Genomic DNA, 26396 nt, shown 5'->3' with positions numbered 1-26396 from the left:
TAACTTTCATTGTTTTCATCAATTTATGAATATTAAGATGTTCTTTCCTTGTATGAACTTATATTGACCATTAAATTTACATCACACAAAAGAAATCATAGAATTATCATGGATTAAGTATATAATCATATATGGACTACAATAAATAGTTGACTAAATCGATGAAAAATTGGCCACTAAAATCTTGAATTGGTTGAAAACCCTAATCTACTAAAAAAACAAAAATTATTACAACCTAACTATTTATAATATTATATGCCAACAATATTTTATAATTATTTTATTATATAAATAATAAAAAATCCAAATATTTTATAATATCATCTAATTTAAAATGTATTGTTGACAATTGTAAGAAAAATAGTACACTACATGATTTATAATACAAAAAATAATAAATAAAATAAAAGACTTGGTTGTCAATGTAGAAATTATTAGAATGCGTACCAATTGTCTTTAATTTTTTAGGTCTCTAGAATAAATTAGTGGAAGAGATTGCTAGTAGAAAGAGAGAGATTTCAAATGGCCTCATTGTATGAATCCTATATTTAAATTAATATTACTAAATTTATGTTAAAGACCATCATGTTATAAAAATAAAAAATATAATTAGACCATTTATTCCTGGGTTGTATTAAGAAATACCTTTTATTTTTTTGACAAGAAATACTTATTGTGTTATCTTTTACTTTTTTTACAAGAAAAACATGATACTTGTTGATTATCTTTTTTTTTTTTTTGACAAAAGAAGAAGATGCTGTACTACATTTTTTTTTGCTTGTTGTATTACTTTTTATTTTTTTGTACACGAAAAATAAAAAAATGATGCTCCCAAAGTACATTTTAGTTTTTTATGCCTTTTGTTTTATTTTTCTGCAAGAAATACCTGTTATATTGCCTTGTATTTTTTTTACAATAAAAATAAAAAAATGTTGCATTATCTTTTTTATCTTTATCTTGAAAAGCCTTTTATTTTTTATTTTTTCTATCTTTTTACAATAGTATTTTCTGCCTTTGTTTATTTTTTTGACAACAAAATTTTTTTTAACAACAAAAATAAACGAGGACGCGCACTAAGGTTCGAACTTTAGATGTCCACCTAAAAATCGGAGTTGTCAACCAACACCGCCATGTTGCCTAATGTGATTTTATTTGCTTCTATAATAATATACATTCAATCATATTGCTTTAATGATTTTTTGTGGGAATTATCCCACATCGAAGCATGAGCATCGCTTTGTCCTCTATAAATTCTTGTGTAATAGATATCGAACTGTGCATGTAGAAAAGCGAGGGGGCAGACATGTGAGGTGAGTTACCATATGTGGAGGATTCTTGAGGTGCCACATGTTGCTCCTGTGAAGCGGCCACGTGTAAACCCAAAAATTACTATAATGGAGGATTTTTAGGTGCCACGTGTTGCTCCCATGAGGCGGCCACGTGTAAACCCAAAAATTACTAGAATGCCCAGGTTTTTTTGGTGAGACTAGCGATTCACTATTTGGAATCGCTCGGTTCTCTCTAGACATGGGCGATTCCCGGCTTTTTCGTGGAACCGACTCTGTAGCAGATGTGTCCTGAGTCGAATCAAGAGAGTCCGACTCGACTCAGTGAGTTTTCGAACCTTAGTTTGGACCATGGAGTTTAGGGTCGTGCATCTTGACCACTATAGTTTAAGTTCATATAGTTTGGACCATGTAGTTTAGGGTCGTGCATCTAGACTATCACTATAGTTTAAGGTCATAGAGTTTGGACCATGCAGCTTAAGGTCGTGCATCTAGACCATTGCTGTGCAGTTTAAGGTCATGCAGCACAGACCATGGCGTGAAATCATTCTGCTAATTCAGTCTCCCCATTGTTTTTTAGATTCTAGATAATGTCTACGATGGTACAACACCCCTCTGTCTTGTGATTAAGGAATCTATGGTATTGGCAACAATAGGGCTCGTCATCCCTTCCGCCTTCATCCGGTCTTTTTACCTTAGGTAGCTTGATCATCTCTTTAGATAAGAGAGTTTGAAGCAACTTGAGGATCCTGCATTTGTCAAAGGAATAATTCTCGTGTCGGGTTCTGCCTGGGAAATACTTGTTTTTTTTTATTGGGGACATTGAGTCTTTGATTTCCTTGTAGTAATAGATTCTGATCAATATAAGTTAGGGAAGTTTTCTAGTAGCGATTCGGCTTTCCTATCATTGAGGCATCGCATCTTTTCAATGCTTTGGCCACCATGCCTTTTATTAGCCCTCCGTTCCCAATCCAAAGAAAATATGGAGGAGGGACTGGCAGTGAGGGAGGTGAGGCTGGGAGTGGTTCATTGTTTGATGGCCTCATTTTAATGGGTAGGAGCAGTTCGTGAGGGCTAATAAATAAGGCTTGATGCCCTGAGGGGGTACACTAACTTATGAGACTTTAGTAACGCTTGACGCACGGTTTCTATCATTCCATCTGTCAAACTCATCTCAGCCTGTAACCGCCTTATTGTGGTCTTAAGATGTGCAATCTCATCTTCATAAGCGTTTTGGTACTTCCTTGATCACCACGGTTTTGACACTCATCTCTTTACCATTAAGAGAGAACCTAAACCTCTCATGAGACAACAAGCCTCCATCAACATCCTGGAGAGGATACATGAGGCCTTCATGACATGTGGAAAGTAGAAATTTAGCTTTGTAGGAAGTCGTGGCAATCTTAGGGCATGAAGGAGCCACTTGAATAGAGTTCGCATCAGGGGAAGCAGAGCTCATTTCATCCTGCACTGGGGAGCAACACTCCTTGGATGAGAGTGACGATTTCTCTCGTGGTAAGAATGTCAGAGACGAAGCAAGCAAGGGAAGTAACATCATTTGGACCAACGAGAATAGGTGGTTGTTCATCATGTGTGCAAGATTCAGCGATGAATCCATGGAAAGAAGGATGGAAAGTGGCTAGTGGCAGGGTCCCCTTCTTATTCTTAAGGTTGATCGCGACAATGGGTTTCTCAAGCCCTTGTAGTTGATCAACAGCATCAGTTTCCCCTTCAGCTTCATCGCGAGCAGCCGGGGTGTGAAGGAAAACTTTGAAGGGAAATGATAGATCAATCTCTTGAATTATGGGAAGGGAATATGTCTCCTCATGAATCAGACTCTGCACCACAAAGGAGTCATGGCCAGTGCCCTTGGTGGGTGGTCAGCTTCCATTTCACTTGAGAAACCGGGGCTGCCTCAAGGAGGTGCCCTTAGGCTTAACAAGGGTCTAGGGGCAAATGATTTAGGCCCAGGAGCTGCCCCGAGCTCAGTCTGCTCGAAGAAGCCATTGCTCTCGGTATCCTGACCCGAAATGGGTTCGGGTGTCTGATCGGGTGATGGTGCCATTGACTCAAAATTGATGGGGTCACTGCGGAGAGTGGCCTTTTGCCCTATTTATAGATTCGTCTTTGCCAAGAGTGGGACTTGGACCTTTATAGATAACCAACTTCATCATTCCTCGAGTAATCGTCTTAGTGTTCACGTCATTCGATGCTTTTCTAGCATCATCTGCACCGAGGGGAGCTAGGGAAAAGAAAGGACCCTTGTCTTCGGCAGAGAAGTCTTCCATGGTGTTCTTTTTTTTGCCTTGAGAACCAAGGGAAGTTTTGGATCGGTGCATGTGTGCACATTGCTTAGGTGTCCCTTGGGCAGGCGAGGGGATTGGCGCATGTGCGTCCTCTGTAGAAGGACTTCGGGCGACCTGATGGTCAACCGGAGCTCTAGTAGCATGTCCAACCTTAAGAGGCTCGGTGTCGTGAGCATGTGTGTGACAGAATGGCCATGTGACCATCCCTCATAGAGTGAACTGTCATGTGCTGAGAAGGCAGACTAGGAGGTTCCCCTTCGTGTGCTCGAGCAGGCGCAACAATAAAGCTGCCCCGAGGAGTGCAGTGCATATGCAAGGGGTGTGCAGGGCCTGGTCCAAGAAGAGCCCAACCCTGATAATGTTCGAGGTAACCTGAGGGTTGCCCCAAGGATGTGCAGGTGCAAGTCCAAGTCCAAGTAGACCCAAACCCAGAAAGTGTGCTGAGGTAACCTGAGGGTCGCCCCGAGTGGTGCAGTGTGCATGAAAAAGAGGTGCAGGGCCAAGTCTAAGAAGACCGGAACCCTGATCGTGTATCCGGGTAACCTGAGGGTTGCCCTGAGTGGTAGCTAGAATTGATGGTCCACTAGCTTTGATGGGTGTGTGTGAGATGGTGGCTTCCGAGCCACCTCCTCCTGATGTCGAGCCTCCTGTTACAAGGGCCTGTAGTGATAGAGAATGGGGGGTAGCCTCGCGGTGATCCGCAGAAACAACGACAAGTAAACAATCAGTCGTGGGATAGGGAAAGGAAACCTCCAAGCTGCCCCAAGCAATGAGACCGACAAGGGACTCTTTAGTAGCAGAGTGCACGCTGTGTGTGGTGGCGTGTATGCCACCAATGCAAGGTACGTTGGTGAAGGGTCCACTTTTACAAGGAGATAGGGAATGAAGGACTTATTGGTTCATCCTCACCTCTATCCAAGTGAAGACCTGGGAGCGTGACAACGCGACATAGGGTCGATGCTCAAGAGAAAGATCGGGAACGAGGTCCGCAGAACCTGTTGCTGATGAAGACTCACAAGTACAAGGATTATGAAACCTCCGACTTGGATGAAGGGATAAAATAACCCCAAAAATAAGTGTGTGTATAGTGAGCAGGAATAAAAAGAAAAGAAAGTTAAATAAGAACGATCCAATGATGGGGCAGCATGTCCCCGGTGGAGTCATCAAGCTAGCTAGGTGCCTCAATCTCGCCCTCCGGATCCTGGAGGATCAGATGGCGCGCATCTCGAGTTTTGAGGGAGACCCGGGATGTTTATGAGATCACTCTCTTGGGAACCTCGTTTGAAAATGGGGGCAGGTGTTACCAACCGGTGAGAGAGGAATTTTGAAGGTAGGTTCGAGACTTACTTGGGCTAACTCGTGTGGGTGCCCTCTTAGATCATAAAGAAAGCCCCCCAGTAATAAAACTGGTTCGGAATCGCTTCCCTTGGCTCGTATTCTTTTTATTTTCTGCTTTTCTGCAATCACACACGTATATTGCAAAGGTTATGGGACAGGTGGGTCAGACCTCACCCTTTTCCTCTCTAATTAGCGTACACAAGCATGCGCATTCAAAAAGAAGAAAGAAAGACGGAGGGATAGAAGAATTTTACCACACGAGAAGATCAGAGCAGTGGTTAGGTTTGTTGATAATTGGCCTAACGTGGTAGCAAAATGGGCTCGGTAACAAAGACCAGCTCATAGAATCACCACTAGATGTTATTACCAATATCGATCAGCTAAGCACGATGGTCGGTCTGTCATGGCAGTAAAGCAGGCCAAGTGATCCTAGCGCAACAACATTACGACTAAACGACAGGCTTGCCATGAGACGCTAACCTCAATTCCTCTTAGTCGAACGTAAGAGTAACAAAGGAATGCATAAAGAGAAGAAGGGATCAGATAGAAGGATAGAGAAAAAGGAAGAGAGGAGGGAGAAGAAGGGAGAGAAGATGCAGTTAGCGCTAGACATTGCCAACTATTTTAAGAGATGAGAGAGAGTAAGTTGTTGACGCTAAGTCTCATCAACTGACAAAAGAAGAAATAGAAAACCAGTCGGCGTTAGGTCTCACCGACTGACAAAGGAAGAGAGATAAAACCAATTGGTGTGAGGTCTCACCGACTAACAAAGGAAGAGAGAGAAAACCAGTCGACATTAGGTCTCACCAACTGACAGAGGAAATGAGAGAAAACCAATCGGTTCTAAGTTTTATCAACTGATAGAGGAAGTGAGAGACACCTAGTCAGTGGTAGGTCTCGTCGATTGATAGAGGAAGAGAGAGAAAACCAATCGACATTAGGTCTCATCAACTAACAGAGGAAGAGAGAGAAAACTAGTTGGTGCTAGGTCTCATCGACTAACAAAGGAAGATAGAGAAACCCAGTCGGTGCTGCATCCCGTCGACTAACAAAAGAAGAGAAAGAAAACCCGTCGGTGCTAGGTCTCATCCACTGACAGAGGAAGATAAAGAAAATAAATCGGTATTAGGTCTCAACAACTGACAGAGGAAGAGAAAGAAAACCAGTCGACGCTAAGTCTTACTGACTAACAGAGGAAGAGAGAGAACCCGATCGGCGTTAGGTCTCCTCGACTGACAATCGGTGCTGTGTCCTCTATTGCATCAGAAGGGGATAAATGGAGATAGAGATGGGGATAGAAGAAAGAGAAAAAGATAAAGAAGAGAGAGAGAAAGATAGAAGAGAGAGAAAAGAATGAGAGAGAGGGGAAAGAGAGGGAAAGAGAGAAGAGAGAGAAAAGAGTGAGAGAGAGGGGGAAGTGAGAGAAAGAGGGGGAAGCGAGAGAAAGAGAGAAGAGAGAGAAAAGAATAACAGAGAGAGGGAAGAGACAGAAAGAGAGAAGAGAGAGAAAAGAGAGAGAAAAGAAGGAGAGAGAAAGTGAGGAGAGAGAAAGTTGACTACCTGAAGGGTACCAACCCTTTTCTTCTCTCTCCTCTCTCTCTCCAAGATATACTCACAGGCTCAAGCAAGGAATCAAAATTTTAATTCAATCTTCAAACCATCAACTAAAGGCTAAGGGATCCCCTTACAATGAAGCAGTGCCTATTTATATATAATTATGCCCAAACCTGGATGGATTGATCAAAATTAGACTTAATTGTGAAAATTTAAGATTTAATTGAACTAAAAGAAATTTTAAAAATGGGTGCAAAAGGATTGTTTTGCCCCTCCCTATGTAGATTTTCGTAACAATCTCTACTGCTGCCCGAGAACTTGTGTGATCTTTTGTGGCTGACTTAGGGTTGCTTTGATGCCTTTTTTATCTAAAGATGAGTGCTTTCTTGTAGGGCTCGACAGAGCGATCGTTTTGATACCAATTTCGAGCCATGAATCATGTTTTTATGCCATGATCACGAGACTTGAAATTTGTTTGAATCTTAAAAACTTATGATCGATAGTACAATCGTTCCTTGATGTTTTTCCATAATTTTTTTGTTATAGTGCACTAAGAATGCCATCATGATCGCATGGGAGCAAACGGGACGCGATTTTGAGCCCGAATGAAGATTTTGTAACTTTTTACTTTTGGCCGAAATTTCTGTTACTTTGCCAGCTTCATGCATGAAATCCGATCGTCCATGGGAAGAGTGTGCGACCCCTCCTATGTCAATGTTTTTCTTATATCTTTATCATGGAGTGTCCGATTAAGACGAAACCTGGCCCATTGGTGTTTCCGATTGTGCTAGATCTAATGGCGATGGTCTCACAATGATTTGAGACACCAAAAATGTAGTTCCAATTGTAGGGTCCGTTTCAGGATGCTAGAAGCCATTTTTCCAAAAGCTGTTCCTTTTTGTTCACTGCCTTAGACATGTCAAAATGTAATGAAACTTGGCAGGTGGTCTTTTGGATTTCTAATGATGATCTTGACCAATTCTGATGCCATTTTGAGACTGTCAATAATTTTCACCCTTTTGTGGGCTTTATTGACTTGCTTCCAACCAGAGACCAAGGTGTTGAAAAATACGTTCGAACAATCAAGGTGCTGAAAAATACATTCAAATACATACAAGAGTCGAGTTCAGTCAGGGCATGCTGGCCCTCAACTGACTGACCTACCACGTGCTACCCGTCAAGTTCGCAAGCCTTCAGTTGCCACTAACATTGACTTCCATAGAGAAACGGTCAGCGTAATAGTTATAAGCGAGCCTGGTGATGCGCGGGAAGAGTGCATGAACAAATTTGAGGATATGGTGCATGTGATGATGGAAAATATCGATCGTATCAACATTGTATGCCAGTCGGCTAACCATGAGGTCAATTCCCATCACTCTGATGGCGCACCTGCACGGCAGCCCCCTCCCTCTACCTCACAGGACAATTATGTCCCTCATCCCGTATCTCAGATAGACATTGATGCTATGGTCACCCATAGCCTAAAGAACATAAAAATCTCAAGGATACAGGGTACGACACCTTATCAAAGGCCATACCCCTCATATATGGATCAGGTCCCATTTCCCTAAGATTATAAGAAAAGGAAGTTTCCTTTATTTAACAGAAGCACATCCCCAAATCAGCATATTGCCCAATTTTAGGCAACATGTCGTGAAACAGCGACTGACGGGAGACTTCTTCTCTGACAGTTCGTTGAGACCCTCGATGGCCCAGTATTTCAATAGTATGCTCGACTTCCTCCAAACTCAATCCATACATGGGAGGAGATGGAGAAACTATTCTATGAACTCTTCTATGAGGTCGAGAGAGAGGTTCAAACCATCGAACTTCTCATCCTGACGCAAGAACCCGATGCGCCCATGGATCAGTTCATATCAAGATGGAGAAACTTGCCTTCCCACCATTCTAATACTATACTTGAGAAGGAAGCAGTCCAAACTTGTATGCAGAACATGGTACCCGAGATCACTCTACATGTCGAGGCATCTAATCCGACCTCCATGTCAGAGTTGATCTCTAAATCAGTTCGCATGGAAAGTTTATCTTGCCATCATGGTGGGACACGACAATCATCGACAAGCTCAGAAAACAACCGAGGCAATGATATCTTTCGAAATAACACACGGGGCAGCCAACAGAAAGGGGTAATCAGTGCAGCCGTCATGGTCACTGATTCAGAGAAGGCTCCCTCCCAAACTTTGAACCTCACTAAAGGGGTAAGCACGACAAAGGTAACACCCCAGGCTGGCAAGCAACAATAGTTGTACAATTGGGTACCCCCACTAGCCAAACCTGATCGGGGTGATTATTTCATCATGCATCGGAACAAGGTCTATCCCTTTGGGAAGGAATGGGTCCCTACGCTGTTCTTGTTATTATTGGAACAAAATATAATCCAGCTTCTAGAAGCCAAGTCCCCCGAGCAACCTGGCCTTGACAGGCGAATTCTTCTGCTTACCATCAGTGGATCAATCATCCCACAAATGACTACTACATGCTGAAGGACATTATTGAGGCCCTGATTCAGAAGGTTCAGATAAAGCTTGAAGACTTAAAGAAGGCCTTTGGGGCAGCCGAGGCCTCCCATGTCGTAACCATCAAAGAGGAAGACGAAATGCCTAGTGTCCTTTATGCCTTCTTCATTATAATACTTCAAAAATGCATAATCACACTGAAGCAGGCAAGGCAAACCCGTCGCCTTGCTAAGGGGACTGAAGATTGTTGGTGCCCGTATCATCAGATAAGTGGCCATTACTTGTCAGAATGCACAAGTTTCCTTGATATATTCACAAAGAAAATGTGGGAGTGTCAGGAGTTTTACAATCTTCCCGTAAGTGATCCCTAAGTCATTCCTCTATCGGGGCAAGAAGAAGTCACAAAGCAGGACCTTCCTATCAATGACTCGGACTCCGTCGAATCGTTGACTTTCGAGCCATGGATAGTCTACCATGGCCAAAGCAGACTCAAGTCCTTAAGGAGAGAAGCAGTTCGTCAAGCTAGAATTGTACACAAGCTCAGTGAGACAAATCAAACATCACCTCAAAAAACCAGAAAGAGATAGCCATCAAGGGCTACTCGCAGAAGAAACAAGACCGCTCAACCCACAATCGAGCAGGAATTTCTCTGGCCCCTTCCTCCAATTCCAACTTTACAAGACTTCATCCCTAGCACAATCCTTCTTCCTTCTTCATCCTGTCAAGAAGACATTCCCGTTCCATCTCCCACTCAACATACGTCTAATGAGAGTGACGACGTCAAAAGCACTCCCCAATGCTCTAAGCAAGGGAAAGACCTAAAAGACTTGCTGCACCCCTCCAACCTTGGTAATGACGTAAATGCTGCCCAGATCGGTCTGATGAGGGGAACGACCTTAAAAGTCCCCCACCTTCTAACCCTTCTCCTCCTTCTTTTCCTGCTTCTCATTCTCCCTCTTCTACGTCCCCTGTAGATACAACCTTGATGTGCTCGGACTTCAAGGCTCTCGACTAAGAATTCGAAGGGATCAATACAAACAGGATGCAGTGGAAATGATTGAGAAAGACCATGGCACAGGAAGCAAGATTCTTAACAGTTGTTGATGCCTTGGTAGCTAAAGTCAAGGCAGGGCCACCTTCTCCAAAGAAGCACAAGAAGTCAAAGCCAAAGAAACCCCAGTGGCCCCTTGAGCTTGACTTCGAGCAGAGACTTAGAGAGTACCAGTCAGCACAGGTCAAACACTACAGATAGCTACTCAAATAACGTGTGATCTGCACTGGCACACTTCTTGCACTCCAATCGTTGAATCTTAAATTCGTTGTAATCCCCAAGTCGAACTCCTGCAATCCGAGAAACAATCTCTATTCCCCGAAGACCCTTCCATTCCTCAATTTGGGGATGTTGCAGAAATTATGATCCACTTTGGACCTTTGGCGAAGGCAGAAATGTCAGGATCATGGGTCTCTGCACTTGAGGTCAATCAAAAGTTCTCTGAAAACAATGATGAAGAGTTGTAAGGGGCTCCAGAAGAATGGGGAGAACGTGGTCAGGCCACTGCTGACGAACTCGAAGAAATAAATCTTGAAGATGAAGCGGACCTCAGACCCACTTTCATTTAAGCGAATATGTCTCCAGAAGAGAAAGAAGACTTCACTGGACGTCTTTGCTTGGCATTACCATGAGATGCCTGGTTTAGATCCTCTAATCGTTGTTCACCATCTCGGCATTGATCCAACTATCAAACCTGTCAAATAGAAATCAAGAAGGTTTAAGCCTGACCTTGAAATGCAGATTGATGCCAAGATAACCAAACTCAGACAAGCAGGTTTCATCTATGTAGTCAAGTTCCTGAAATGACTAGAAAATGTCATTCCGATCAAGAAGAAGAATGATCAAGTCAGGGTGTGTATTGATTTCATTATTTGAATACCGCCTGTCCCAAGGATGACTTCCCTTTGCCATTCACTGAGATGCTCATCGACTCTACTGCTCACTATCAAATATTTTCCTTCATCTGTCAAATATTTTCCTCCATGGATGGATACTCCAGGTATAATCAGATAAGAATGGCACTTGAAGATGAAGATGCCACTGCATTCTTAACTTCAAAAGGGGTCTTCTATTACACAATGATGCCTTTTGGATTAAATATTGTTGGCACTAAGTATGAGAGAGAAATGACTACCATTTTCAAAGACATGATGCACAAAGAGGTGGAGTGTTATGTAGATGACTCGGTGGTAAAATTCGAAGATAAGGATGCTCACATGAGAGACCCTGAAAAGGTATTTAAGTGATTACGCCTTCATCAACTTAAAATTAACCCATTGAAGTGTGCCTTTAGCGTACGTTGGAGAAAGTTCTTGGGGTTCATTGTCAGACATCTAGGGCTTGAAGTTGAGCCAGTCAAGATCAAGGTGATCTAGGAGATGCCATCACCAACTATACTTCGAGAGTTGCGCTCTCTCCAAGGGCAACTAGCATACATTCGTAGATTCATCTCGAACCTCTCAGGTCACTGTAAACCCTTAACACACCTGCTAAAGAAAGATACCCCATTCATCTGGGATGAAGCATATCATGCAGCCCTTGACGATATAAAGCATTATTTACTCAACCCTCCAGTGCTCTCTACACCAGTATTGGGAAAACCGCTCATTCTATACGGGACTGCTTTAGACAAGTCACTCGGAGCATTGTTGGAACAAAACAATGAAGAGAGAAAAGAGAATGCGCTATATTACCTCAGCCGCAGGATGCAAGGGGCTGAGAAAAATTATCCCCCTATTGAGAAGATGTGCTTGACCCTGATCTTCGCCGTATAAAAACTCCACCATTATTTTCTTGGTCCTGAAGTTTAACGTATATCGAAAGCTAATCCTGTAAAGTTTCTCATGACACGCCCATGTCTGTCGGGACACCTTGCTAAATGAGCATTATTGCTGATGGAGTTCGACATCATGTATGTCTCACAAAAGACCATCAAGGGCCAGGCCTTGGCTGACTTTCTCGCAGCGCATGAAGAAGTATTCTATGTTGACCTTGTTCATGTGTGGGAATTGAACTTTGATGTAGCCTTCCAATCAGATCGAGGAGGTGCCGGAGTAGTATTCTTAATCCCGAAACGAGGAATATGGCCACTTTATTTCTCCCTCACCCAAGCCGGTTCTCACAATGAGACAGAATATCAGGCCCTTATAATTGGACTCGAGATAACCTTCGACCTAGATTTGGGGCAGCTCAAGATCTATGGTGACTCTGAGTTGGTTATCCGACAACTCAAATGGATTTATGATGTAAGGAAAGACACTGTCAAGCCTTATCACGATACTGCAAAATTGTATGTGGCCCAATTTGAAAACGTATCCCTGAGTCACATCCCCAAGAGGCTAAACTCGCAGGCATATTCACTTGCGAAACTCGGCGCAACAATTCAGTTGTCCTCATCAGGACCCACGCTTGTTTGGGTGACAGAATGGAAATACATAGAACTAAGAACCGAGGCCGATGCGGATGACGAGAGAAATATCTTCCCCAAGTGCCCTCCTAATCCATTCGGTGCACTTCTATCAGCTAAAAAGGTAATCAAGACTGAACCAAAAATAGCACAGAGTCAAGGAGCTAAGTGTCAAAACCAAGAACCATAATTCTTTGACCCAATATGCATAGAAATTGAGCAGGTAGAAGATTGGAGAAAGCCCATTACTAGTTTCCTAAAACATGGAGGGCTCCATGAAAATCGCGCCAAACGTAATAGCATACGTCGAATGTCTACCAAGTATACCCTCCTTGAAGGCGACGATCTTTTCAGACGGTCATTTGACAGCATTCTACTTAGTTGTGTAGATATCCAAGAAGCAATAATGGTGTTAGAAGAAGTCCACTCAAGCATTTGTGGACTACACCAATCCCGTCCTAAGCTCTATGAATTAATATGCATGTTGGGATACTATTGGCCTTCCATGATTTCTGATTCCTTAAGCTACGCTAAAACTTCCAAGTACGTCAAATACACTTTAACTTATCCAGAGCCCTTACACCCTACGGTTGCATCATCGCCCTTCTCACAATGGGGTATAGACATCGTAGGGCCTATTGACCATCCTTTCACAATGGGCGATGTATTTATCCTAGTTGCAATAGATTATTTCTCTAAGTGGGATGAAGCGGTCCCCCTCAAGTACGTTACTGAGACAACGGTGGCCTACTTTTTTTGACATCATATCATAAATCGCTACAAAGTGCCTGACCGGATAATATCTGACAACGGTCCTCAATTTAGGAGTCATCACCTTGATCGCTTAGTTAACCAATTTGGTTTCGAATGGAGGTACTCAACTATGTACCACCCTCGGGCATATGGATTAGCTTAAGCTTTCAATAAGACTCTGTGCAACATTTTAAGAAAGTCAGTATCAAAAACAAGGAAGAACTAGCATGAGAAGCTTCTTGAAGCACTATGGGCTTATTGTATTACTATGTGAAATGCTTCTGATTCCACTCCTTATTCTCTGGTCTATGGGGGTGAAGCACTTTTACCTCTTGAAATATAAATCCCTTCACTGCGAGTCGTTATTCACCAAGGAATAACCAAAGATGAGAGAGTCAAGCTCCAGTATCAAGAGTTGGATGCACTCGATGGAAAGAGGCTAGAGGCTCAACAGAACCTTGAAATCAACCAAGGGACAATTAAGAGGGCTTTGACAGGTCTATCAAGATCAGCTCGTTCACCTATGGCGATTTAGCCTTAGTTGTTAAGAGGCCTATTGTTATGCATGGCTAGCATAAATGGAACTTTGAGCCTAACTGGGAAGGTCCCCTTAGAGTCAAAATGGTCTCGCTCAATAGAGCTTACTTACTGACACCTCCCGAAGGAGGGGAAGCAATGCCCCCTATCAATGGACTATACTTAAAGAAGTATTATCGTGATGCGTATTCAAAAGAAAGGGACTCAATGTGAAAATAAGCAAGATAGCCTAAACAAATTCTAACTCTTTTTATTACAATAAAAATGAGTTATAAGCTAAAGAAGCCCATTATTAGGGAGGTTACAAGTCTCTCGCATTTAACGATAAGAGGACAGTTAAAACCAAAACGTGTAGTTTCGCTCTTGCATCTAAGGATAAGAGGACGATAGGATAAAACAAATGCCTGCTCTATGAAGAAGAAGCGAAACCACTTGGAGAAGTTAGCTTCAGTTCATATGACGAGTAAGAGGGCGGTTACAGGCCAGAAGACGAAGCGAAACCACTCGAAGAAGGTAACTTCAGTTCATCAGACGTGTCTATCAAACATACAAGCAAAATATCTCATCTGACATGTATATCGAATATACAATGTTGGATTCATTCGACGTGTGTATCAAACATACAAGGAGGGCTAGACCTGACAAGGAACTTTCCTATGATGAAAAGCATACCATGTTGACAATGGATGCCCTTCCACAGAACAACATGGACCTCACTATTGTGCTGGAGGATTTGGCTTCCAACAGGTACTACAAGCCATGCCTTATCATCATTCACCACTTCTTGCCCTCCTATGAACATCACCACACGTAGCTCATCGCCAAACATCGCAAATCCCGCATGTGACATACTGCCACATGCGAGCATTACTCTCTGCATTATGACAGACCACACTGCTGAGCGCCATCTAAAGTAAGTGCCGGCTGTGTCTTCCAAAGGCTAACAACGGCGGAACTTCCAATGTCGGTTGCCTTTCTTGAGGATCAACGCCGGTTGTCTCAGCACAAGTTACACTTCTAAACCATCAGTGTCGATTGCCCTAGTGCAAGCTATACTGCTATTAGTGTCGGACCCGTCGTGACTGTTCGCTTCCCAAGACTCCTCATTTTTTAAGCTTAATTTTTGCATCTCCTTAATGGTCGCATGATTTTCTAGGGCAACCATCCACCTCCTGTAACCGTACACATTCCACGATGATCCACCTCCCGTGACCTGTCTCTCACCAGAACGTCTTCTACATGGCCGAAAACCCACTGAAAAACTTTCTCGCCTGTGTTTTTGACCGGGATGTCACCAAAACCTCACCAAAAACTTGTGTAAACTTTCCTAAGTCCTCGAAAACCTCTGCAACACCACTAACAACATCAGAAAGTTACCACAAACCTTAGGAAACCCCGTAAAACTCCCTTAAAAACTCCCAAGATGTGCGAAAATGCTCACTGGTCCACTTCCCGCCTCTTCTACAAAAAACAAAACTACAGTCGGAACCTCTTCTGTTTCCAAAAAACCTCCCTAAAGAACTCTCCTTTCCTGCTCCTTTCCTGTCAACTTCACTAAATTCTTGGCTAAGTTCGCTCACCGAAGGCCTTCCCTGTAAAACTACTTGGAGTCCCACTGTTTGCCGAAAACCTTCTCTGCCAAACGTTTGCTGGAGTCCCACTTCTTACCGGAACTTTAACTGAGCACCCTCTCCTCACTGTTAAGAAAATGTTTGCTTAAGTTTTTACCCTTGGTGAAAAGTGAAGAAAATGGGGTCTTACCCCTCTTATGTAGCCTGCACTACCCTGGAATGCCCCTCACAAACTAGGAATTCCAGTCACATCCAAGGGAAGCCAAGCGACGATGAGCCAGGTCGGGCTTTGACTCGTTGCCTGAGGTAACTCCTATTGATCCATGCCCAGTGCCGGGTGAATTCCAAACAACCCTAGTTTCAGTTGACTTGGCATCGGGTGAATTCCAAACAACCTTAGTGTCGGTCGACTTCGTGCCGAGTGAATTCAAAACATTCCTAGCATCGGTCAACTTAGCACTGGGTAAGTATTGAAACGACCCTAGCACCAGTTAACTTTGTGCCGGTTGTGTTCAAACAATATCACGGGTCGTTCATAGCACCAGCTGAGTTTTTAACAACCCAGCGCCAGTTCTGTTTTCGAAAACTCAGCACCGATTGAACACTCGCAACAAATAATTAATCACCACACTTGACGCCGGCTGCATTTCTAGTAGCCTATTGTCACCTACTCCAAGATGAAGCCTTGCGTGTCCTACCACTTTCCCCAGTAGAGTAGCATCCAAGTCGCGACTTGTCATCCCCAGTGGAGTTGCACGCAAGCCGTTACACGCAAGCCATGACTTATAATCCCTAGGTGCAGGCTGTTGCACCTAAATCGTGACCTATCATCCCCAATGAAGTAAGTAGATATCCCTCATCCCCATAGGAGTCACACCTAAACTGCAGCCCATTATCCCCAATGGAGTTAGGGTCATTCTTACCGCTTCAATTCTTGGTGGGTGTGTTTCACACTAAGCTATCTTATCCTTAGGGAGTCGGGCTACCTGTCATAAGCTAATTGTTCGTAAAATCCCATCTTTCACCTCAAGGAGGAAGCTTGTCCCCTTAATCCTCAGTGAAGTCCACTTCCATTCGCCATCCCTTGTTGAGCAACCATCTCCATCTGAGCCCTCTTCTTATGTATGGCCTTAACCATTTTATTCCTAAGGAGTTGGATTGCCACCCACAGACCTATTCCCCATGGAGCTTCACATACATGGTGACCCAAACAATGGTCTAGATACATGACCCTGAACTGTACGGTCCAAATTATAGAACCTTAAACTATAATAGAGGTCTAGTTGCATGACCTTAAATTGTACAGCTAGGTCTAGTTGCACAACCCTAAAACTGCATGATCCTAACTATATGACCTTAAACTATAGCAGAGGTCTAGTTGCACGACCTTAAACTGTCATGTCCTAGTTGCATGACTATAAACTACATAACTGCGGTCCAAACTATATGACATCAAATTGTAGCGGAGGTCTAGTTGCACGACCATAAACTGCATGGTCCTAGTTGTATGACTTTAAATTGCATAACCACAGTCCAGTTGTATGACCTTAAACCATAGTGCACATCCTAGCAGCATGACGATCAGTTGCACAGGTCCCATAGGTATGACTTTTAAAACTCGCCCCCACATACGCGCACGTGCCTTTACGTGCACTTTTGCGCACGCCTTCCCTGACTGACCCGTTAGTGTGCATGCGCCACCTTCATTACCTGCCTAGTGTGTCCATTCACTTCGTCATGCTACATAATTACTCAGTGAGTCTCACCCGCACTCACAAAATGGTGAACCATCCTGCCATCCATACTCGTTGTAAGATAGTGGGTCACCATTGTCCACCCACATTTCATACATCATCCATCTTTCATAGGTTGCATAATGCCATCTCCCCAAAAGTGAGTCAAACCAACACCATACTCACTCCATGGCCTCCACAGATTGTCATTTATCACTATCACAGTCCAGTTGTATGACCTTTAACTATAGTGCACGTCCTGGCCGCATGACGTTTAAAGGCATCGCATAGGTCCCGAAAGCATGACCTTAAACATGCCTTCACAAAACAAATGAATAATGGGCATGGTGTATACCTGAACAAGGGAACGTTATGAGTAAAAATGATGGACGGGAATGGTCATGAAACCATGAGTAAAAGAGTTCCGTGAATAAAACAAAACCGAGCACGATGAAACTCAAAAGGGCATCGTGAGTCAAAATAGAAAATATGGGTGGACATAGCTGAAAGGATATTGGTAAAAGAGCCCCAAAATAAAAAGAAGTTGGTGAAAATCGTATCTATGACACTGCTTCCCAAGTTTAAGAGAAAATCCACAAAGGATGCCTAGACCAATAAACAGGTTGATGCTGCACTCACCTCAACAAGAGGCTTCAGCCCTCATACAACAGAAGAAAATTCCTGGTAGCATAATACCAGGATCCAAAAATATGAGCTTCAAGGAAAGGTACAACCTGAGTCCAGTTGCAAAAGGACTCGAAATTCAGAAGCCTCAAGACAAGTCTCATGAGGAAAAACATTATTCCCACGAGGTCACAAGCATACTCTAAAAATAGATACTCCAAAGGTAAGAAACTGACAACGCCAGGGAGAAACCTGTCAGAGACTTCAGCTCGCCTAGCTGGCACGCCCAGACCTTTAGGATCGGCTAATAAACCTGCCCCGACTGGATTCGGTAGACGAGACCTACAATGGTACTCTGATAGTCAAAAGCAAACCTGGTGTAGCAGCAGACCATGCTATCCAAAAGCAAACAAATTAACCTAGACCAAATGGGAACAATGCCCTTCAACATAGCACTCAATTGCTAGATGGGCCTGATTTTGACTGGTGAGGTCCATACAAAATCCTCAGCTTCAGAATCAAAAGCAGTCCACATGAGGGTGAGGACTTGGACAAGATCTCTCAAAAATATATGTTCTCCCCCTAAAGTCTCCACGGACGGACTGCGAACAATGCATCCCTATGTCTGAGCATCCTAGTTACACCGTTTCATGAATCTCCCCGACATTCACGTGGTCCTATGGCTAGGAAGAAAATAAAATTAAAATTCTGAAGGAACTTTTTTGAATGATTGTCTTTCTTGCTTCTCTTAAAGCACAACATTCGAAGCGGCAAGCTGTTTGAACATATTATTCATCACCTTGGTCCCTGATAGAAAGCAGGTCAATAAAGCCTACAAAACAGTGATCTTCATCAGCACTTCAAAAGACCACCTGTCAAGTTTCATCACTATCAGACATGTCTAAGGCAGTGAACACAAAGAAACTATTTCAGCGAAATCGGTCTCTAGCACCCTGAATGTACCCCGTAACTAGAGCCATACTTTTGTTGGATCAAACAGCTATGGGCCCACTACCATTAGATTGGGACTGTAGAAAACCCTAATGGCTTAAGTTTTGGCTTAATCGGACACTCCAAAACAAAGTTATGGGTAAAATATCGAAAAGGGGTAGGCCGCACACTATTCCCGTTTGGCCACTCTGCATCAAAACACCATTAAAGGTGTTTGTTTTTACAGTCATGGATAGTCACTTTTGTGGCCTATAACTCACTCGTTTTAATTCAGATCACTCCCAAATTTTTTGAGTGTGTTCGTCTCATTAAGACGACTAATTCGATATGTGGTACGCCCGTGACGACGCCCGAGATGAGAGAAAAAATAAATGAAATCGCTGATCCGTGAAGGAAGTTACAGAAAATTCAGCAGCAGTACGCCTTCTTTGACCAGCTAGATCACGATGCTTGCATACCCATTCGGCATGAAACCAACTGTATTATGTGCGTGAGGTCTGAGGTTATCTGTAGTCCGAACCATGCGTGCGATGAAAATTTGGATTTCACACACAAAGGCGTCAAAGCTACTGTAAATTTCTGCTACCAGATTTCAAGATTTCGGTAAAAAACTCAAGACGAAAAAATCTTCATCTGGACACGAAATCAAGCTACGTTTGTTGCTACGTGATCGTGACAACATGCTCAGTGTGATTCAATGAAAAAGTCATGAAGAAATATCAAGGAACGAGCACACAATCGATCCGAAGTTTTCAAGATTCATCAAAAATTCAAGTCTCATGATCATGGCTTAAAAACATGATTCATGGCTCTTGGTTGGTATCAAAATGATTGCTACGCCGGCCCTACAAGAAAATAATAATATTTCGATCAAACGGGCATCAGAACGACCCCGGGTCAGCCACAAAAGATCACACAAGTTCTCAGGCAACAGTAAGGACTGGTCTAAAACTCCACACATTGTTAGGTAGGGGCAAAACAGTCCTTTTGTACCTATTTTTAGAATTCTTTAAATTCAATTAAATTGTAATTATCTTCAATTCAGGGTTGTTTTTGGGCGTGCACCCATGTTTTTGCCCAATTTTATATAAACAAGCACTGTCACATTATAAAAAAGGGAGGGATTCATTCTTGGATCAATCAATAAAATTCTGAATTTTGCTTAAGCTTGTGGGCATGTCTTGGAGAGAAAGAATGGAGAGAGAAGAAAAGGGCCGGTACCCTTCGAGTAGGTAACTTTCTCTTTCCTCCCCTCTTTCTCTCTCCTCCCCACTTTCTCATCTCTATCTCTTTCTCTCTCCTCCCTTATTTCTCATCTCTATCTTTATCTCTCTCGTCCCTCATCTCAACTCTATCTCTTTCCCTCTCTTCATCTTGTCTTTATCTCTTTCTCTCTTCTCCTCTCTTTCTTGTCTCTATCTCTTTCCCTCTCTTCATCTTGTCTCTATATATTTCCCTCTCTTCATCTTATCTCTCTCTCCTCTTCTTATGCAGTCAGCGAAGCCTTACATTGGCTGAATTTCTCTATCCTTCTCTTTTGTTGTAGTCAGTGAAGCCTAGCATCGACTAGATGTCTCTCTCCTTCTCTTTGATTGCAGTCGGTGAAGCCTAGTGCAGGCTGGATTTGTCTCTCTCCTTTTTTTTCGGTAAAGCTTAGCGCTAGCTTGATTTTTCTCTCTTTTGTAACAGTCGGTGAAGCCTAGCGCCAAATCGATCTTCCTCTCTTCCTTTTCTTCCAACACAACCAGCGTAAGCCTAGCACTGTTCAGGTCTCTCCCTTTCCTCTCTTCTAGCACAGTTGATGAAGCATAGCGTCGACTGCATCTTCTCTCTTTTCTTCTAACACGGTCGGTGAAGCCTAGGGCCGACTGTGTTATTTCTCTCTTCTTCTAGCACAGTCGGCGATGCCTAACTTCAACTGTGTTTTCTCTCTCTTATTTTGGCACAGTCATTGAAGCCTAGCGTTGACTGCATCTTCTCTCTCTTCTCCTCGATATAGCACAGAAGGTGAAGCCTGGCACCGACTCTGTTTTATCTCTCTTCCTTCTAACATAGTCAGCAATGCCTAGCACCGACTGTGTCTTTCTTCCCTCTCTCCCTTTTATTCTCTCGCCTTTGATACTCTTCTCTTCCTTTTTCCTCCCTCCTTCCTCCTGTTCCCTTCTTCTCTTATTTCATTTCTTATTCTTTCCTCATAACCATGATTCTATTATTCTGTCATTCGATTAAGAGGGATTGAGGTTAGCATGGTTGCCTTGTCGTCTAGCCGTAACGTTGTTATGCCAGGATTACTTGGCCCGCTTTATTACCATGACAGACTAACCATCGTGCCTAGCTAGTTGGTACTGGTAATGATGTCTAGTAGTAATCATGTGAGCTAGTCTTAGCTACTGAGCTCGTTTTGCTACCATGTCTGACCAATTATTCACCGCTCTGATCCTCCTGCTCAGTTGAATTCTTCTCTCCCCCGTCTTACTTCTCTCTTATGTCCCAAGGTTATGACATAAGAGAGAGAGAGAGAAGGAACACAAGCAACAATAGGCTTACACCAGCTGTGTCAGAAGAAAGAGGAGAGGTAAAGAACACAGGCTGCTATACGTTTCCACCGTCTGTGATAAAAGAACAAGGATGGAAAACATAGGCGGCGCTAGGCTTGCGCTGGCTATGACAGAAGAGAAGAAAGAGAGAGAAAGCACATGCAACGATAGGATTGCACCGTCTGTGATAGAAGAGAGAAAAGAAGATAATTTTGACAGAGGCCCGGGCCACCACTCGGGCTAAGACCCAACTCACTATTCATGTCTCATGAGCAAGAAGGCATCACACCAGATGATAGGTCTGCCATGCGTGAATGGAGAAAGAAAGAGGAGCAAGGAAAGAGAGACATGATAGACTAGAGGAGGAAGAGGGAGAAAGAGATACAGATGAAAACAAGAAAGAGAAAGGGAGAGATGCGAGAGAAAAGAAGAGAGAGAAAGTACGAGATAGAGATGAGAGAGAAAAGAGCAGGAAGAAAGAGAAAGATAGAGATGAGAGAGAAAAGAGGTGGAAGAAATAAAGAGATAGAGAAGAGAGAGAAAAGAGAAAGGGACAGATGAAAAAGAAAAGAAGAGAGAAAAGAGGAGGAAGAAAGAGAAATAGAGATGAGAGAGAAAAGAGGAGGAGAGAGAAAATTACCTTATCGAGGGTACTGACCCTTTTCTTCTCTCTTCTCTCTCTCTCTCTCTTCAAGATGCACCCATGAACTTAAGCAATAATTGAAATCTTTATTGACCAATGTGTAAAAATGAACGAACGTCGTTTACAATTAGGTTTTGCATGTTTGTATAGAATTGGGACTAAACATGGATGGATGCCAAAAACTAGCCTAATTGATGATGATTATAATTATTTTGAATTAAAAAAAATTAAGAAAATATGGTGCAAAAGGATTATTTTGTCCTTGCTTAACAATAGATGGAATTCCAAAATAGTCCCTATTACTGCCCTAGAACTTGAGTAATCTTCCGCGATTGATCTGGTTTTCTTTGATGCCCGTTTGATCAAAAGATGATTTTTTTCTTATAGAGCACGACATGATGATCAATTTAATATCAACTTCGAGTCATGAATCGTGTTTTTAGAGCACGATCATGAGACTTGAAATTTGCATGAATCTTGAAAGCTTTGAATCGATAGTGTGCTCGTTCCTTGATGTTTTTTTATAATTTAGCCATTGTAGTACATTGAGCATGCCGTCACGCTCGTGTGGCAACAAACGGGATGCTTTTTGGAGCCCAAACGAAGATTTCGCAACCTTAGGATTTTTGTCGGAATCTAGAATTTGACGGCTGGAATTTGTAGTCACTTCGTCGCCTTTGTGTGAAAAATCCAACCTTTCATCATGTACGGGGTTGGGACCAATGGTAGCCCTGGACCTTACGCACACGATGGAATTGATTTCATGTCAATCAGATACGCGAGCGTGATGGTTTGGCCACTCGAGCGAGGCGTGTCACTACTGAATTTTTTAAAACTTCTTCACAGATCAGCAACTTCTATCTAGCTTTCCTCCCCTCCCGGGTGTCTTCACAAGGTGTACCACATATCGAAAAGCTCATCTGAACACACTCACAAAATTTGAGCACAATTCTATTGGGGAAGGGTGAGATATGGGCCCCTAAAATCACTGTCCATGACTGCGAAAACAGTCACCTTTGATGGTGTTTTGGTGCAGGGTGGCCACACGGGAATAGTGTGTGGCTCCCCTTGTTTCAATGTTTTTCTCATAACATTATCTTGGAGTGTCTGATTAAGCCGAAACTTGACCCATTGGGGTTATCAATCGTATCAGATCCAATGACGGTGGTCCCACAGTTGTTTGACTCACGAAAAATATAGTTCTACAGGCCATTTTTCTTTTTCTAAAATTGTTTCTTTGTATGCCTTAGACATATTGGATTGTGCCAAAACTTAGCAGGTGGCCTTTTGGCGTACTTAGGAAGATCTTGACTAGTTTTGAGGCCACTCTGAAACTATCAAAATTTCCACTATATTGTCAAGCTTTATTGACCAGCTTCTTCTTTATTCCGCATCAGGGACCAAGGTGCTAAAAAATGTGTTCAAACATAAAGCATAGATGCAGCCACACTAGGATTGAAAAGATAAGAATGACCCTAACTCCTTTGGGATAATAGGCTGCAAAAGGGATGTGACTCCTACTGGGGATGAGGGACAGTGGCCTGTATGCAGCTCTATTGGGAACTGCAGTCGGGAGTAGAGGTGTAACCCCATTGGGGATAGTGACATTCATTTCAAGCTTAAAGTCATGTGAATGGACTATGCGTAACAATTTTAAAGTCTTGTAGCTTGGACCATGGCTATGCAGTCTAAAGTCTTGCAGCTAGGACCATGCAGTTGGAGGTTGTGCAACTAAACCTCCACTACAGTTTAAGGTCATGTAGTTTGGACCATGGTGTTAAGCCTTTTAACATCATGCGGTCAAGACATGTAGTACAGTTTAAGGTCATATAGCAGGACCATGGTTATGCAGTTTAGGGTCATGCAACGAGGACCATGCAGTTTAAGGTCATGCAACTAAACCTCCGTTATAGTTTAAGGTCGTATAGTTTAAACCATGCAGTTTAAGGTCGTGCACCTAGACCATATAAGTGGCAAGGGGATGTGACTCCACGGGGAATAGAACCTCGATTGGAGACTTGATTCCCTTAGGAGTGAGGACTGTGGTGCTGGGAATGAGCACCTTGGGATGCAGAACGATGGTCCCAAATGGGGGTGCCATAGCATGTGTTAGGTTTTGAATGACACACACGGTGTTAGACTCAGATGACGTGTGCACGGTGTTATGTGCTTGTGAAGGACACAACGATAGCCTCTAATGAAGCCTACGACGTTAGCTCCTTGGTGAGGCACACGGTGTTAGCCCCTGGTGAGGCGTACGACGATAGCTCCTTGATGAAGCGAGCGGTGATAGCCCCTTGACAAATCACGCGGCGATAGCCCCTTGACGAAGCGCGCTGATTGTCATGCTTTGAGTGTATTGCATGGCCAATGATGTATAATTGTCAACATGCTTTGAAATGTATTGTATTGTCCGACTTGTGATTAGCATGCTTTGAGTGTATTTGATGGCCAATGATTTATAATTTTCGAGATGCTTCGAGATGTATTGCATTGTCCGACTTGTGATTGGCATGCTTTGAGGGTATTGCATGGCCAATGATGTATAATTGTCAACATGCTTTGAGATGTATTACATTGTCCGACTTATGATTGACATGCTTTGAGTGTATTGCATGGCCAATGATGTATAATTGTCGACATGCTTTGAGATGTTTTGCATTGTCCGACTTGTGATTGACATGCTTTGAGTGTATTGCATGGCCAATGATGTATAATTGCCGACATGCTTTGAGATGTATTGCATTGTCCAACTTGTTATTGACATGCTTTAGGTGTATCGACATGCTTTGAGATGTATTGCATTGTCTGACTTGTGATTGACATGCTTTGAGTGTATTTCATGACCAAAGTTGTATAATTGTCAACATGCTTTGAGATGTATTGCATTGTCCTACTTGTGATTGGCATGCTTTTAGTGTGTTGCATGACCAATGATGTATAATTGTCAACATGCTCTGATATGTATTACATTGTCCGACTTGTGATTGGCATGCTTTGAGTGTATTGGATGGCCAATGATCTATAATTGTCGACATGCTTTGAGATGTATTGCATTGTCCTACTTGTGATTGGCATGCTTTGAGATGTATTGCATTGTCCGTCTTATGATTGGCACGCTTTGAGTGTATTGCATGGCCAATGATGTATAATTAGCGACATGCTTTGAGATGTATTCCATTGTCTGACTTGTGATTCGCATTGCATTGTCCGGCTTGTGATTGGCATGCTTTGAGTGTATTGCATGGCCAATGATGCATAATTGTCGACATGTGTTGAGATGTATTGCAATGTCCGACTTGTGATTGACATGCTTTGAGTGTATTGCATGGCCAATGATGTGTAACTGTCGGAATGGTTTGAGAGTATTGCACTGCCCGACATGTGACTGGCCCGCTTGGGGCATCTTTCATGGTCGATGATGTGTGACTGTCAGCATGTTTTGAGCGTATTGCATTGTCTTACTTATAATGTGAGATTTGAGTGGCATACCTTGAGTGTAATGTATTGCTTGATTTGTGATTCATGGTAATGAATTTTTGAGGAATCTCTTTAGTGTTTGACTCTGAATGACGTATTGTGTTTTTGTGCGCTAGAGTATTGCCTAAAGAATTCTACTCTCTTGAATGCTTAGGATTTTTTGACACCTTTCTAGGCGCAGGTTGGTTGTATGTGTTTACCTCAATGGATTGATTGGAAATAACTGCCATGGTTGAACCCCCTTTTATTTGATGATCAAGTATGCGATTTTGAGGACAAAATCGATTTTAGGGGGGGATGATGTGATCACCCAAACGTTTCCCGGCTAAGGAGAAGAGACCTTCTCCGGTTGGAGTTGTGTGAGAGGCCAGCGCCGGTTGGAGTTGTGTGAGAGACCAGTGCCGGTTGGAGTTGTGTGAGACGCCAGTGCCATTTTGAGTTGTGTGAGAGGCCAGTGCCATTTAGAGTTGTGCGAGAGGCCAGCACCGGTTGGAGTTGTGTGAGAGGCTAGCACCGGCTGGAGTTGTGTGAGAGGCCGCGCCGGTTGGAGTTGTGTGTGAGGCCAGCGCCAGTTGGAGTTGTGTGCGAGGTCAGTACCAGTTGAGTTGCCCAACGCCGGTTGTGTACCACCGTGCGTGAGTGGTTGAGTACATGGTAGTCTAGGGAGCTCTCTCTCTCTCTCTCATAATCATTTTGTTTCCCATGCTTGTTGTACCCCTCATCATTATGTCTCCATGCTCTCTCTCTCTCCTCATGCATATCATTTAGCTTTGCATGAATGACATTTGTCACTTGCTACCCTTTTCTCTTTTTAAATAGAACCTTTCTCAGCCCATTTCAAGAACTTTGCCCCCCTCTCTCCCATGTTTTTCTCTCTCTCTTTCTCTCTCTCTAAAACACTTAGAGTCACTTGTTTGGGAGCTGGGAGAAGTGGCTGTGTGCAAGAGTTTTGGAGCAAGTTTAGAGCTCAAGGTAAGTAGATCATGTTAATGTGTGTTTTAGTATGAAGCATGAATTGAAGCATGAATCTAAGAAGGTATGCAGAATGATTTGGGCATGAATAAGCGTGAAAGAAAGCATGATATTGTATAGAAATTTTTGTGGATGAATAGGATTTGTGTGTGTGTTTGTGCTCTGTTTTTCCAGAA

Source organism: Amborella trichopoda, chromosome 13 (assembly GCF_054954075.1).
Source record: "Amborella trichopoda isolate Santa Cruz 75 chromosome 13, AtrichopodaSantaCruz75HAP2 v2.0, whole genome shotgun sequence".
Classification (NCBI taxonomy): Eukaryota; Viridiplantae; Streptophyta; class Magnoliopsida; order Amborellales; family Amborellaceae; genus Amborella; species Amborella trichopoda.
The sequence above is the reverse complement of the archived record's forward strand: the minus strand, read 5'-3'. Positions refer to the sequence as shown.